At 44.4% G+C, this 13,011-nt stretch overlaps 1 long non-coding RNA gene across 1 annotated transcript in view; it reads left to right on the top strand.

The window, feature by feature from the left end:
- LOC149916304 (uncharacterized) overlaps nucleotides 1-13,011 on the top strand; it is a 36,145-nt gene that overhangs the window by 761 nt on the left and 22,373 nt on the right. The window lies entirely within an intron of this gene.

Below are 13,011 nucleotides of genomic sequence, written 5' to 3'. Positions count from 1 at the left end.
ATAATTCTAGGAGGAAGGAACCAGATAATGGTTGAGCTAAGAGTGGGGGAAGGAAAAAAACAGGGTCCAAAGCAGCAGTGAGTGTGTGAGGACACAGAAATGACAAAGCTGGCTGCTTGGCTGCTCAGCCCAGCCTGCTGGCCCTGCTCTGAAGTGCCAGGAGCCTGGGCAGATGCTGTGAAGTACTCTCCACACATGCTTTTGTTTTATCTGACATCTCCTTACATTTTCTATGCTTTCTTGTGTTTGCTTGCGCTCTGTCATGCCTTTACTACAGGGTGACACCTTGAGTGACATATTGGCTTGTTTGAGTAAATGCTGTTGTTTGCTGATCTTTCAAGGAAGATGCCGTGGGGAGAAAGAAATAACCTGTTCTGCAAACTTGGAATGGGCAGGACTGGGAAGCATGAGCTTAAATCTCAGTAGCCAGGACTTCAGCTTCTTCTGCATGTAGCTTTCCAGTGGCCAAGATAGCAAAAGGGTGCAGGCTGCATGACAGGGATTTCTTTGCTGCTGATCACAGGGAAGAGGGGCCCATCTTGTGGTAGAAGTGACCTTGCGAGGCCCTTGCTCTGCTTTCACTGTAGCATCAGATTTGCATTCCCTCCCTGCACCATGCCGACTGGCTCTGTCAGATTTCATGCTTTTCCCGGGCCCCTCTCCTCCTTAGAAGGAATCCCTAGAGGAATCATCTAGACGTGCTGGACGACCGGTTTTGGCTGAGAGCACAGAGATCATCACGGCGACCACACGAGGGTGCCCGTGCTGTTTACCTGCTGGGATTCGCTGTGCTGTGCAATGAACTCAAGGCTGCAGCTGGGGCTGTCCTCGGGCTCAGGCCGGGCTTGGAGGACACCACTGTCCCGGGGATCCTTGTGCAGGTCTTAGCTGCTCCTATGTGTGCTGAGATGCAGTGAACCAGGCCCAAAGGATGCAGAGATAAAGAGACCCTTTACTAAACGAGAAATGTCTGTGGGCACAACTACACTCCATGCAGACACACCAGAACTAACTAAAGTGCTGGGCTGATCCATTGTTTCCACCTCCTTAAAGACGCCCCGATGAGGACTGTGCACCCAAGTGCTGCACTGATGCAGCTGTCTTGCTGTGGGACCACTGGCAGCAGTTGCAGCTATGAAATGGAGAAGAATGCCTATTGCCTTGGTAGACCCTAATCTCTAAAGCAAACACAAGATTGTGTAGGGGTCTGTGGTTAGCTGCTGGTCTCGGAGCTTAGGATTTGGGTTTTGTTTTCCATTTATTCAAATTGAATTAAAAAAAGAAAGAAAAACTGTCAGTGATAAGAAAAGCAAGCCTAACGGCTGCCTGGATAAAGGAAAAGCCCTTCTGTACAATAGCTCAATGGGTGAAGCATCCTCCCCTAGGAAAGTGGAAAGCTAGGTTAGATCCTCTCCTCTGCCGGAGGGGAGTTGCAAACCCTGGTCTCCGCAGGACCCCAGAGAGTACTATAAGCAGCAGGCTGCAAGCATGAGTTTTTCTTGCTTTTTCCTGTTATTTTAAATAATTAATGATTTGATGAAGCACTGAGTGTAGAAGGCAGGTGTCCTGGCTCCCTGGAGAGGAGTCTGTGCACCCGGCTAGACTTGCTCTCTCTCACAATGAATATTTAAGTGTTTTAGACAAATTGGAACAGAGCCAGCAGGAATGACTGAGAAGGGCTGAGCCTTCCCCAGTGGGTACCCTACTGCCCGAGGGCCGGGGCAACAGCATTGGATAGGGCAGAGAATAATCCCTGCTTGTGTGTACCTACTGTGCCCAGCTCAGCAACCTCCCAGCCCTAGATGGCACTTCTGGCTTCTGCTACTCTTTCACTTCGCTAGAAGAGATTCAGAGATGGAAAGCTGTTTGGACTTAACTTGTCACTGTTAACATCACTGTCTGCACCTCTCCCAGAACCTGAATCAGCTAGGATTGATCTCCTGTGGTTTTTCTGCTGCTTAATGCTGACCTCAGAGAGAAGTAGCACAGATGCACTGGAAGTTTGCATCTGCGGGCTTGGGTGTTTCCAGCAGGCAGAAAAAAAGCAACGTAGGCAGTTTCTTCCCTTCTTATAAAATAGGTACGTGTTCAGGTGTGGAAGGGGTGAAGACTATCTGCTGATACTAAATACAGAATGTTGCAAGGGTTTATTAGCATGCTGAACACTTGCCTAGCGATCCATTTATTAGCTAACAGAACTAAAAGAGCTTTTGGATTTTTCCACTAATGTACCATACTGAATGCAAGGGGGAGGTAATAATTTGAATTCTTCTTGCAATATATTCTTGATATTGACCCTGTCTTCAGAAAGGCGTTAAAGTCTTCGACTTTATTTCACTTGAAGAAAAATTTTAGTTAAGCTGGCTACGTGCTCTTTCTTGCTCAAAAGGGAAGCTCTCTGACATAGCATTTTGTGCCCAATTTTTATGTGTTAGTTTAGGATAATCATTTTCAATCTCCAGTTTTCAAAAATTATGAGTCAGGTTGTTTAAATCCATGCCATGTTAAAATGTGCCTCTGTTCGCCCTCTCGTTTAGTTGTATACACAGTGATTTTAAAGTCAGTAAGATTTGCAGCTAACCATGTAATACAGCCCACAAACTGGTATGTGTTTATGCAGAAACAGCTGCTTACCAAAAGGTTTAGCAAATTGGACTTTAATTTATAATCGTCCTTTGGAAGCAAAACTGGAAGGTGACTCCTTCTGCCTGCAGCTGATTGCAGCCCAAGAAACCAAGCCACTGCAATCCTGAAGCTGTCCTCAATTGGGGAGCTCAGACAACAGCCTCCAGCCCTGCAGGGTTGTATTCCCTGGCATATGTTGCCACAGTCAAGAAATTGAATACTGCATGGGAAAAGAGATGACCACCATACTCTTTCTGTGTTGATGGTCTGTCTTAATATGACTAGGTGTCAAATGGCACAGTATGCTGAGATAGCCACTGTAGGGTCTACATGGCAGCACCTTAACGAGTTCCCTTGGCACTGTGCTGTGAAGCCACCAGTGATGCTGTGGGGAATTGTATGTTTGTGCTGCTTTATGTCCCTGCTGTGGGTATGAAAGGAGATAACTGTACAGCCTTTGTGTCTAGATTTGCAAACTGCACTTTCAGATATGTCCCACTAGAACAGAATACATGTTAGGGCTCTGTCTACATGTCTTCATATGTGGCTTTATCTTGTTATCTGTCCGGGCCAAGATTTTAGTAGTTCTATAGGTTATTTTGCTGCTTTCTTTGTTAGCTGTTGCTGGGACCTGCTACATAGCCAAAAATCTGGGAACATTCCAGCAATGCTCACAAACATCAGTTCTGTAGCTTCTTGCAGTCAGACATATGAAGCTTTCAGAAACCCTGGAAACCTGAGGAGACTCCGCAAACCCACTCTGGAAGCTTGAGAAGAGATTCATCACTTTCCTCAAAGGCTGTATTCATCTGCTTGCAAAGCTTCCACAGAGGAGCAGCTTGTTAGAGGGACCTGTGGAGCTTGAAAATTTTGCCAGTAATAATTCAGGCCCAGTTCTGAAATCAAATATTTAGTTAAACAGGCTGTGTGATGACTGGATTAAACACAGTTGGCATCTGAGCAAGCTTGTCACTTCATTTTTTTTTGTCAGTGTCCATCTCATAAGCCTGTAATTCAGTTTTTCCCGTCTTCCCAGACTCTGCTTATCCCATGTAGCCTTTCAGACAACACAAAATGAGGTATTTCAGCACAGCTGCTGCTCCTAGCTCAGAAAGCAGCCTGTACCACAAAATGATTTTCTCTGTCTTCAGACTTAGGAAGAATCCAATATTATGGATTTGGGATGAAATCACATGTTAGAGAAATTGTTGTTTGTTTGTTTTTAAGTAAAAGTCTCAAAGATGCCAGGAAATCTCAGAGAGAACAGTCAAGCAAGTCTTAACTGGTAAGATGCCGTACGGGCTTGACGCAGATAGTTCAATCCATGTTAACAGCTATTGGAAGTTGCAATTAGTGATTTGAACTTTCCTGTCCTGTCAGTGCCACTTTCCAAAGCTCATAGGCCTTTAAATCCCTTGAAAAGATAAATGGGCTTAAGCTTCTGTGTAGCTTTGAAAGTGAAGCTCGCACTCAATTAACACAGTCGGCAGGGTTGTTCCTGATGTCCATAGCAATCCTGCTGGTCTCTGCCTTTCACACAATTTACTGTCATGATTTCACTGCGTCTTCCAACTCAGTTTATTTTCCTTTGAGTTGGAATGCTAAGTTACAGCCTGAACCAGTGATTGAGCACCTGGTGGGAAGGAAGGGCCAACCTGGGAGAAGTCCGGGAGATCACTGGTGTGACAGCCTCAATCCTACAGTGATCACCAGGTCACAGCAGTCCTATCCTTGTTTTGAACTGTACTCCTTGCTGGCAGAGATCAGCCTGGTCTTTTAAGACCAGGAATATAAGACTGGTGTTCTCTTAAAACATTTAGTATGTGAAGGAAAACAAGAGCAGCAGGGAAGGATCAGAAGGGCAGAAAATACTATTTTCTGAACAGAAGCTGTGTGATGGAGCTGCTGTCCTGTCTCTTCCTAGTTTGAATGTAGTGAGCCCTTGGTTATGGGAGGCGGGGATGGCTGCATCCTGTAAACTGAACCATAATTGGATGCTGCATCATAATCCCCTCTCTGACATGCCTGCAGGCTATGCTTTTATTCTCACTTTCTGCATGTGTAAAAAGAGGTCTGGTTTCTCTGGTTCCTGGGCCTCTGTCTGGCTCTTAAAGGCAATCTTTCCCTTGCTTTTAGCAGGAAAAAAACTGCAGTTGAAATGCAGTGCTTTGTAACCATAAACCTCAATTACTGGAACCTACTGCCAGTGGCACAGCTCTGAACTTCTCTACTGTCATTCAGTAAGCTCGGTGTGAAATTTTAAGCAAAACAGAAAGTCTTATGTTTGAGCATATAATAAAATCACAGTGGAAGTGAAGAGTCAATAGAGCTGTGAAGCCATCATTGCCTTTGTTTCTAACTCCATGCTAAGCCAAGGAGTGCAGTAGAAGCCAGTGAGCACAATGTTGGGAGGCAGCAGTGCAGCTTTGGAAGTGTTTTCATTTCTGTCTCTCAGCAATCCTTCCAGAACCCGCAACATCTGTCTCTGTCCCCAACCACATGCAAGTGCACTGAAACTTTGTTCCAAAACTAATGAGTAATTTCATGGTCTTGGAATGAAAGGCAGTGAGAGGGGGCTGGGACAGCAGCTGGAGTTGTGTACTTTACAAGGAGATCTGTGGAGGTCAAATTGCAGCCTGATTACTTTTATTTTATTGCAGCCCATGAGGCTTCCCTTTAAAGTCAGCTGCTAGAATTGCTGATGATCAGTGCAGAAAGATCTGACACAGGCTGCTGCATTCCACGGGCATCCTCACTACTGGGCACAACAAACAACATGGAAAATAATGACATCAGTGGAGAGGAGGTGGGGGAGCTCAGCTGGGCGTTAGCTGTGTTTGTGAAGAGAGTACTCCTGATTGCAGAGAGCACTCTGACTGTCCTGTCTCTTGTTTCAGTGCAGTGCACTCATAGAAGGAGGACTGAGAGAACAAACAACCCTGGGCAGATGTGAGATCACACTGCTTGAGTGTCTAGTGGGTGCACGTGATATGAGAACAGATACGGAATGAGCTAGCTCATATTGTAGCTGGTCTCAGCAGACCTTTAAAAAAGCCCAAGCCCCAGCTTTCTCTTAGAGAAGGGACAGGGTCATCTGTAGAGAACAGTAATCTGTACAGAGTACAGGAAACAGAAGGCAGATGTTGTCATATGTTTATCATATGTTTCCACCACCAAGTCTTCCTTTGGGACAGGCTTGCACATCCCAGACCTTGTGGCAGTAATTGCACTGTTCCGTGGACTTGCCATGCTGTGTTTATCCAGGACATAAGAATATACAGGGCTCTTCCTCCACCTGTCCTTCCTCCACCTCCACCTCCAGGTCCTTCCAGTCTGGAGAAGTTTACATTCACTTGCTGTGACTCAGCTATAGAGCTTGTTTAATCTTCATAGTATTACTCATAGAAAGGGAAAGCCAAATGGCAACTGGTCTGTGCCTGTAGACACCTGTAATTCTCCAGCTTTCTTCTGTGTATCTCTGGACGAGTTTCTGTTTATCAGCACCAGTACACTTATCCTGTTGAAACTTCTCTTTGCAGAGAAGGACTGATTAGGAAGTTTTCTACCCCAAAGCTAAGAAGAAGAGCGCTGATCCTCCACGGCTGCTCACAGAGTTCCTGAAATGAGACTATTTCAAGCTGACACTTGACAGCAGTAGCAATGAGCTGTTGCCAAGTGGAGCAAACACCAGACAGATCTCAGAATGGCTGAAGAATTTCTGCAACCCCTGAGCTGACTACTGTGGCCTGCGGTGAGCTGCTGCTGGTCTGCCTGGTAACGTGCTCAGCATTTCCAGTAGCAGTGGTTTGCTGGCGACCAGATGTTTGGGAAATTTGTCTTGTCACCTCTTTGGGCTTCTGTGCCATTCCTTGACTCCCTGCTGTGATATAAGGATGGTACGTTTGCTCACGTGAGACCTGCTGGTTGCTCATTTACATGTGTTTTGTCCGCTGATCAGAACTTAGGGAAACTCTGATCCCTGGTCCATTTTTTCATTGCATAATGTGTGGGTTATTTTATGTTAGAGAGACTGCATGAGCATTAATCGCATTTGAAAATCTCACCCAAGATCTGCACAGGGAGGCTTTAGTTGTGCGGTAGGAACTCGTGACTGCCTCTACAGCTGGGCCTAAACCAGTCTTTCCCATTCCAGCCTCATTCCATCTAAAAACCACAGCACAGCCCTTCCTGCACTGCACAGGAGAACACAGAAAAGAATCCAGGTGGGTGGGCTTTGCAGAGGGCAAGGAGGGAGCTCAGGCCTGAAGCAGTGGTTGTGTTGGAGTTACAGCGGTTTCTTTCCTTTGTGGGACACTGAGGTTTGAGTCACTGATCTAGACCTGTCAGAGAGGGGTCTTCTTGGCCCCAGACCTGGCTCTCTTATCAGCAGCCTGCTGCTGTGTGAGGGGCCACACCAGAGTTCTGCTCTCCTATTTTGCCGCAATCCCATCCAAAGGGCTTTGATGAGAACTGTTCTGTGGACTTTCAGATTTAAAGCTGGGATTTCAGTTATTTTCTGGTAGAGGAAAAAAATATTTCATCGGAAAAATTCCAGTGTAGCTCTGGTATGCTTTCAGCTGGCATCCTGCCTGCCCGTCTCTGAAAATATTACTGATTATGAGTGCAAGCACTTCTTGTGAGGCTGGTTGCTTTGGTTGCAACCCTAGCTGAAGTATCCTTTTTCCCTCAGCAGATGGTAGGAGCTGGCCTCTTGTTACATAGCACTGAAGTGACATTTTGGGGCTGCCCTTCATGGGAGAGGATGGCTGAGCCAGGCCAGGGATCCCACAGTATTTGGAGCAGTAGCCACTGCCCTGCTGCTCCAGCTGCCTGCTGGAATAATTGCCACCGCCCCCAGCTCTGGCAGGCGTGTTTGCAAAAAGCTCTGCAGGCAGTGGAAGCAAGCTGGTTTCATCATGACAATCTAGTTGTCCTTTTAAGGGAAAATTCCCTCCGGGAGCCAGCCCTCAATTACCTCCTGCTCCAGTGCCTTCTTGTTAGAGACGTCTTGTAATGTGGCTGAGTTACATCCACAGTGCTCTGCAGCTGAACACCTCACTGTTTTGGAAAAAAATACAATTAAACTCTGCTGGCTTCTGCTGTTTGCTAATGATTGCTGAATCTGGAAACTGCGGGGAAAAAACAAAGGTCTGGTTCTCGCGTCAGTGCAGAAACAATCTATGGATACTGCATCTTCAAACCCAGATGCTGTAACTGTGGTATTAGTGGACTCCTATGCAGATATGGTATTCTTCCATGAAGAAGTTTGTTAGAAGATTAGGGAGCCCTGGGTAGTACAAGACTGGTGATAATTAGCCACCACAAGTGTCTGCTAAATGCCAGGAAACTGGGGTAGGCAGTGGCTGCATTTCAATTTGCTCTTATTCACTGTGGTGAATGGGAGGGGTCCTCCAAGGGTCCTGATTCGAAGGCCTAAAAATTCCTTCTATTCTACTGCCATGTCTCATAGTCCACAGGGGAGATGTCTAACTGGGACGGGGCTGCTGCAGAGCATGCCCTCCGCTCTGTCGCAAAAAACAGAGTGGGAACACGCAGTGCTGTAGAGAACAGTCTGTGCTCTGTCTGTTCTATAGGGATGGTGGCTTTGGCTGCAAGCCCCCAAATTTACATCTCTTGTGTTCAGCACAGAAAATAGTTTAATTCCAAATGAGTTGTTTGCCAGAAAAACATGACACTCTTGAACACAAATGTCACAGGAATGAGACCAGACTCCTGAAGAAGTTCTAGGGTCTGCTTCTTTTGACATCTACAAATGTACTGTGATTGTGTTTTAAAAAAAAAAGATACTCTCCCTGGGCAGCAGTAGCAGACACATTTTAAAAAACACTCCCATACCTGCATAGCTAAGGTTTTCTTGAGTCAAATCTAATGGACTGCAGCCCATAGTGTGAGAGGACCATCTGAGAATGAAATGATGGTCCTTGGAGGACATGGTCACAGAGGAGTCAGGCTGGGTCCTCATGCCCCATTTTGAGGACTGAAATGCACAGGAATCCTGTTCTCTCTGGCCAGAGCAAGACTGGAAGAGCTTTGCCATCTTCTGAGTTTTCCCAGGTGTTTGGATTCTCTTGCCCCATTTAGATCAAGGCAAAAGATAAAACTTTTTGAAAACTTACATACTTACAGAAGAAGACATGAAGTAGCTACAAGAGTTCCATCAAAATATCTAATACTGTTTCAAACATTTGAAAGCTCTCAGGGAAAAGTAAAAAAAAAAAGAAGTAAATTAACCAGGGTATTGGACTGGATCCCTGTGGGTCCCTTCCAACTTGGGCTATTCTGTGATTCTATGTTGAAATTGTGTTTTCAAAACTATCCTCTTTAGAAATATCAACTTTGCAAAGCTTTTTTTTTTTTTTTGTACATTTTTAAATTGGGACACTTTTCTAAATACATATTTCTCTTTTAACAGTTTTGGGTCACTGTTTTACTCTGAAAATGTTTTGCCAGGAAATTTCTTGTCAGCAAATCCAGCGGGTCCCTGATTTCACAGTTGGAGGTGGGTGATTTTGAACTCACATGGATAGAAAAGCAGGAGTATGGCTAAGCTGAGAGTAGTGCTGTCATTCGAATACATGGCTGTTGCTTGAACTGACAGCCATTCAGAAGTTCATTAGTTCTTGGCAGTTGAAAACAAATGGAATTCATTTGACTGGCTCAGGAAAATTCGACCCCTACTGTTGAAAATTCAGCATTGGTTCAGATATAGCTGAGAGTAGGCCTGGTGGCTCGGACAAGAAGGCTGATCACATGCCATGGGACTGATGCTGGAAAACATAGGTTCAGATCTGTATCTACTATGATCTCCCTTCTGACATCTAGCTGTGTTTTTCCTTTGAGCTTCATTTTCCCTTCACCGCTGTTTCTTGCAAATATGAGCAATACGCTGAGCAGCGTTGTGCTGTCATGGTGATGTGGTCTAAACAAATGCAGAGCACTTTGCCAGTTTCAAAACTGAAATTCTTGTTGCGAATGAAAAAGCAGAGGAAGTTGCTGTTTTGTTTGTACAGTTTCTCACCTGAGACTCTGAGTCATACATACTGGCTTGCATGTTTGCTGGACTTTCAGAGATCCTCTTGTGTTTTATCAATTTCAGTGACAGATATCTCTGTGCAGTGACAACTTCCACATAAAACTGATCAGCATTTCTCCTTTAAGAAGCATTTCTTTCTGTGCAAAGTAGTTTTCTTTGAAGGGAGTAACAATTTTCCTCCCAAACTACTTTAGTTTCTTTGAGTTAAAGTGGAAAATACTTATATTGTTAAAAATTTTACTAAGCATCTGTAAACCATTTAGAGATCAAGAGGGAAGTAAATACTTCAAGAGGGGGTAAGGGGAAGCCAGTAACCAGTTTTCAAATATTCTCATTTCTGAGTATGGCCCTGATGTGTGGTTCTGAGGGGAAGGAGAGTCTGGATCTGTTCTGCATGTCTGCCACATCCTTGCCCATGAACAGAATCTAGTACTTGGCATGCCCTCCCACAGCCTGTTGCCTTCCTGCTATTGACCCCTTCTCTAGAACTCTACTTACATTTTCTGATGGCTTTCTCTTTTACACTAGAACATCTCCAAAAATAATTCAGGTTCTTATTCCTCGTTTAAATGAACAGTATGGTAGATTTAATAATCTAGTACTTACACAGTTACGTCATATCAGTGTATGGACTAAGGAATAATAGCTCTTTAACCAAAGAAGCAGGATTTGGTGTTCCATTCCTGTTTCTACAAAGTGTTAGAAAAATCATCAAAAGACAAATTCTCAGCATTGGCTTTTGTTGGCTTTGTTGTTCTTTCTAAGAGTATGTTGGCTGCTAACACTGTTCAGGTCATCTAAATTTTGCTGCAAAATGTCAGTACTGCACCAATTCAAAAAGAACAGAATTTACTGCATGAAAATGGCCTTGGAGTCCAGCTCTTCAGGAACTGTGTGCCTTTCCCCTCATTCTGCAGGCTGAGAATCTCCACTGTCCTCATAGAGGACACCATAAAGTCCTCATAGAGGAAGATGGTATAGAAGAACTGCCAATAATGGTGGTAGTTTTGTGGTTTTTTTTTTTTCTTTTTGTTTTTTGGTTTTTTTTGTTTTTTTTTTTTTTAAAGCTAGTTCTTTGTTTCCCAGCATTTTAATTGCACTCATTTATTTTGAGTAATTTCCTAACTTTGAAAAATGCCCATGTTACAAAGCATAAACTTATCCTCCATGGGGATGTGAAAAATGTCCCATGGATCAAACAAGGGTGAGGAGTAAAGAGGTTTTCTAAGCAGCAGTGCAACTTACAGAGAGCTTCTATCACCACAGCACCAACCTTTCTAGGAAAAAGTTGTTCTGGCAGAGAAGGGGGGCACAAGATGAGAAACGATGGGAGCAGGTCTGAAGCCTGGAGCAGAAGAGGAGAAAGCTGGGGAGAGAAGGACAGGCTGTGGTAGGTGTGAGCAGGGCCAGCAAGGGATTGCTCAAGCACTGTGTTGTTTGTCATCCTGCAGCTCCAAGTGTCACGCGCGATCCCCAGTGAGAGAGCAAACAAGGTTAAGGAAGTGAATAGCCTCTGGGGTTGATTAGCCACTGAGTCTGGTTGCTGTGGCTCCTGCCTTCTGCAGACACCATATGTTTGCAAAGGACCTCAGGCAAGGGTTTAATCTGGCTTTCCGGGCAGAAGAGGAAGATAGACCACCCTTCTTGCATATCTGCTTTTAAGAGATCCCAGTGATGGAGGTCCTCTTGCAGATCCCATTCCAGAATACCTCCACTCTGAGCTTGGAAGACCTTCCTGAAGTGTTTAGTCCTCTTTGCTGCAAATTAAACCAACTTGATTTTTCTTTACACAATAAATATGGTAAGCGACAGACAACCATCTCGTAATAACCTATTACAAATGGGTAATATTCCACAGAAGTTGTCTTTTCATCTATAGGATTGAGCACCAGTGCTTTGTACATGATCTCTAGTAAACATGCACTAAGTTAAGATTGCTTCACTGTTTCCTTAGCCTCAGTTTTGCAAACTATGAAGTGGCCCTCGTGGGTAGCTCAGGGAGAGGGGATCAAGATTGAGCAGCACGAGGTGCCAGCTGCCCTCTGAGGGATATTTGTCAGACTGGGTCACTGATACTGAGTAGAGGAAGGGATGGAAAACACATTGCTTGAAGTCCCTCACATTGCCCTCAGAGAGTGGACTGCTGCTGAGAATGAAATTGTTAATGCTTTGTAAATCATGTTGGCAGTTTTCACAGGAATATTATGGGTTGCAAAGCCATGAGGTAAGGCACTAGAGGAACACAAGTTTCCTGGAACAAATTAAGCACTGGCTTTCTGATGGCTTTCTGAAATATGTGAGCTCACATAGCATAACAAAACAGGGATCTCCGTTCTCTGAAGACAGTGGATATGTGCTGTGCTGACAAACTTTCTTACTCTTAAACTGGAAGGCAAAATCTTGGAGAGCTTTACTGTTGATGATTCATCTTTAAGATAAAACACATTTTTAATAGCAAGAATAGTAAGTCATCACAGTAGACTAGCCAATGCTGTGGTAAATCCTTTGGCATTCTGGGACTGGAGGAGTTCTTTCTGCTCTTATTTGCAAATTAAGTTCTGCAGGATCACTGGGTGAAACATAGGACCCCCACTCTCTATTTCATATTTCACAATAACACAGTCTGTTTTAATCAATAAATATGACTATCCCTTGAATGAAAATCAGCCATGCAAATGTTTCATATGCCAATACAATTTATGTTTTCATTTGTATGGGCTTTTAAAATTATGTTTCATAGACTTTACATAGCGTGACACACTTCCCTTCCTTACCAACATCAGTTTAAGACCTAAATGTGATGCATTGTCTGTTTTCTTAAAAAACACTGCCTTTTTCTGTAGCATATCCGTTTAAACTAATCAGCGTCTTGGAAATTCCTTTAAGGAACTATTCCCTTCCCAGCAATGGTTTACAGAGCTTACCAAGAACATTGTGCAATACGATAGCAAGCACTCTTGAACTCTTTTCTCTGCCTCTTTGTAATTTCTGAACCCACTGGCCAGTTTCCACCCAGTTTCACAGAAGAGAAACACCCACTACAATACAAGTTCCTATCTTCCTGGAATCTTGAAGAGGAATGAGGCTTTAGTGCTGCTTCCCACCAAGAGGATGACTCTGAGCAAGCGTAACATTTGCAGGAGACTGAAATTGGTTGGGTGCAGCAGCCCTGATGCTTCTCCTTCCTCCTGGCTTGTGGTTAGCACAGCAGAAATCTGGCCCCAGCCTGACCATAGCCTTTGTAACACACCCTCCTTCGCATCAAACCCTGTGGCTCTTCTTTGCTCAAGTTTAGGACAAATGGCTCTGAAGCAGCTGATGTTTAAAAGGGG

Source organism: Phasianus colchicus, chromosome 12 (assembly GCF_987193195.1).
Source record: "Phasianus colchicus chromosome 12, bPhaCol1.hap1.1, whole genome shotgun sequence".
NCBI lineage: Eukaryota > Metazoa > Chordata > Aves > Galliformes > Phasianidae > Phasianus > Phasianus colchicus.
The sequence above is the reverse complement of the archived record's forward strand: the minus strand, read 5'-3'. Positions and strand labels throughout refer to the sequence as shown.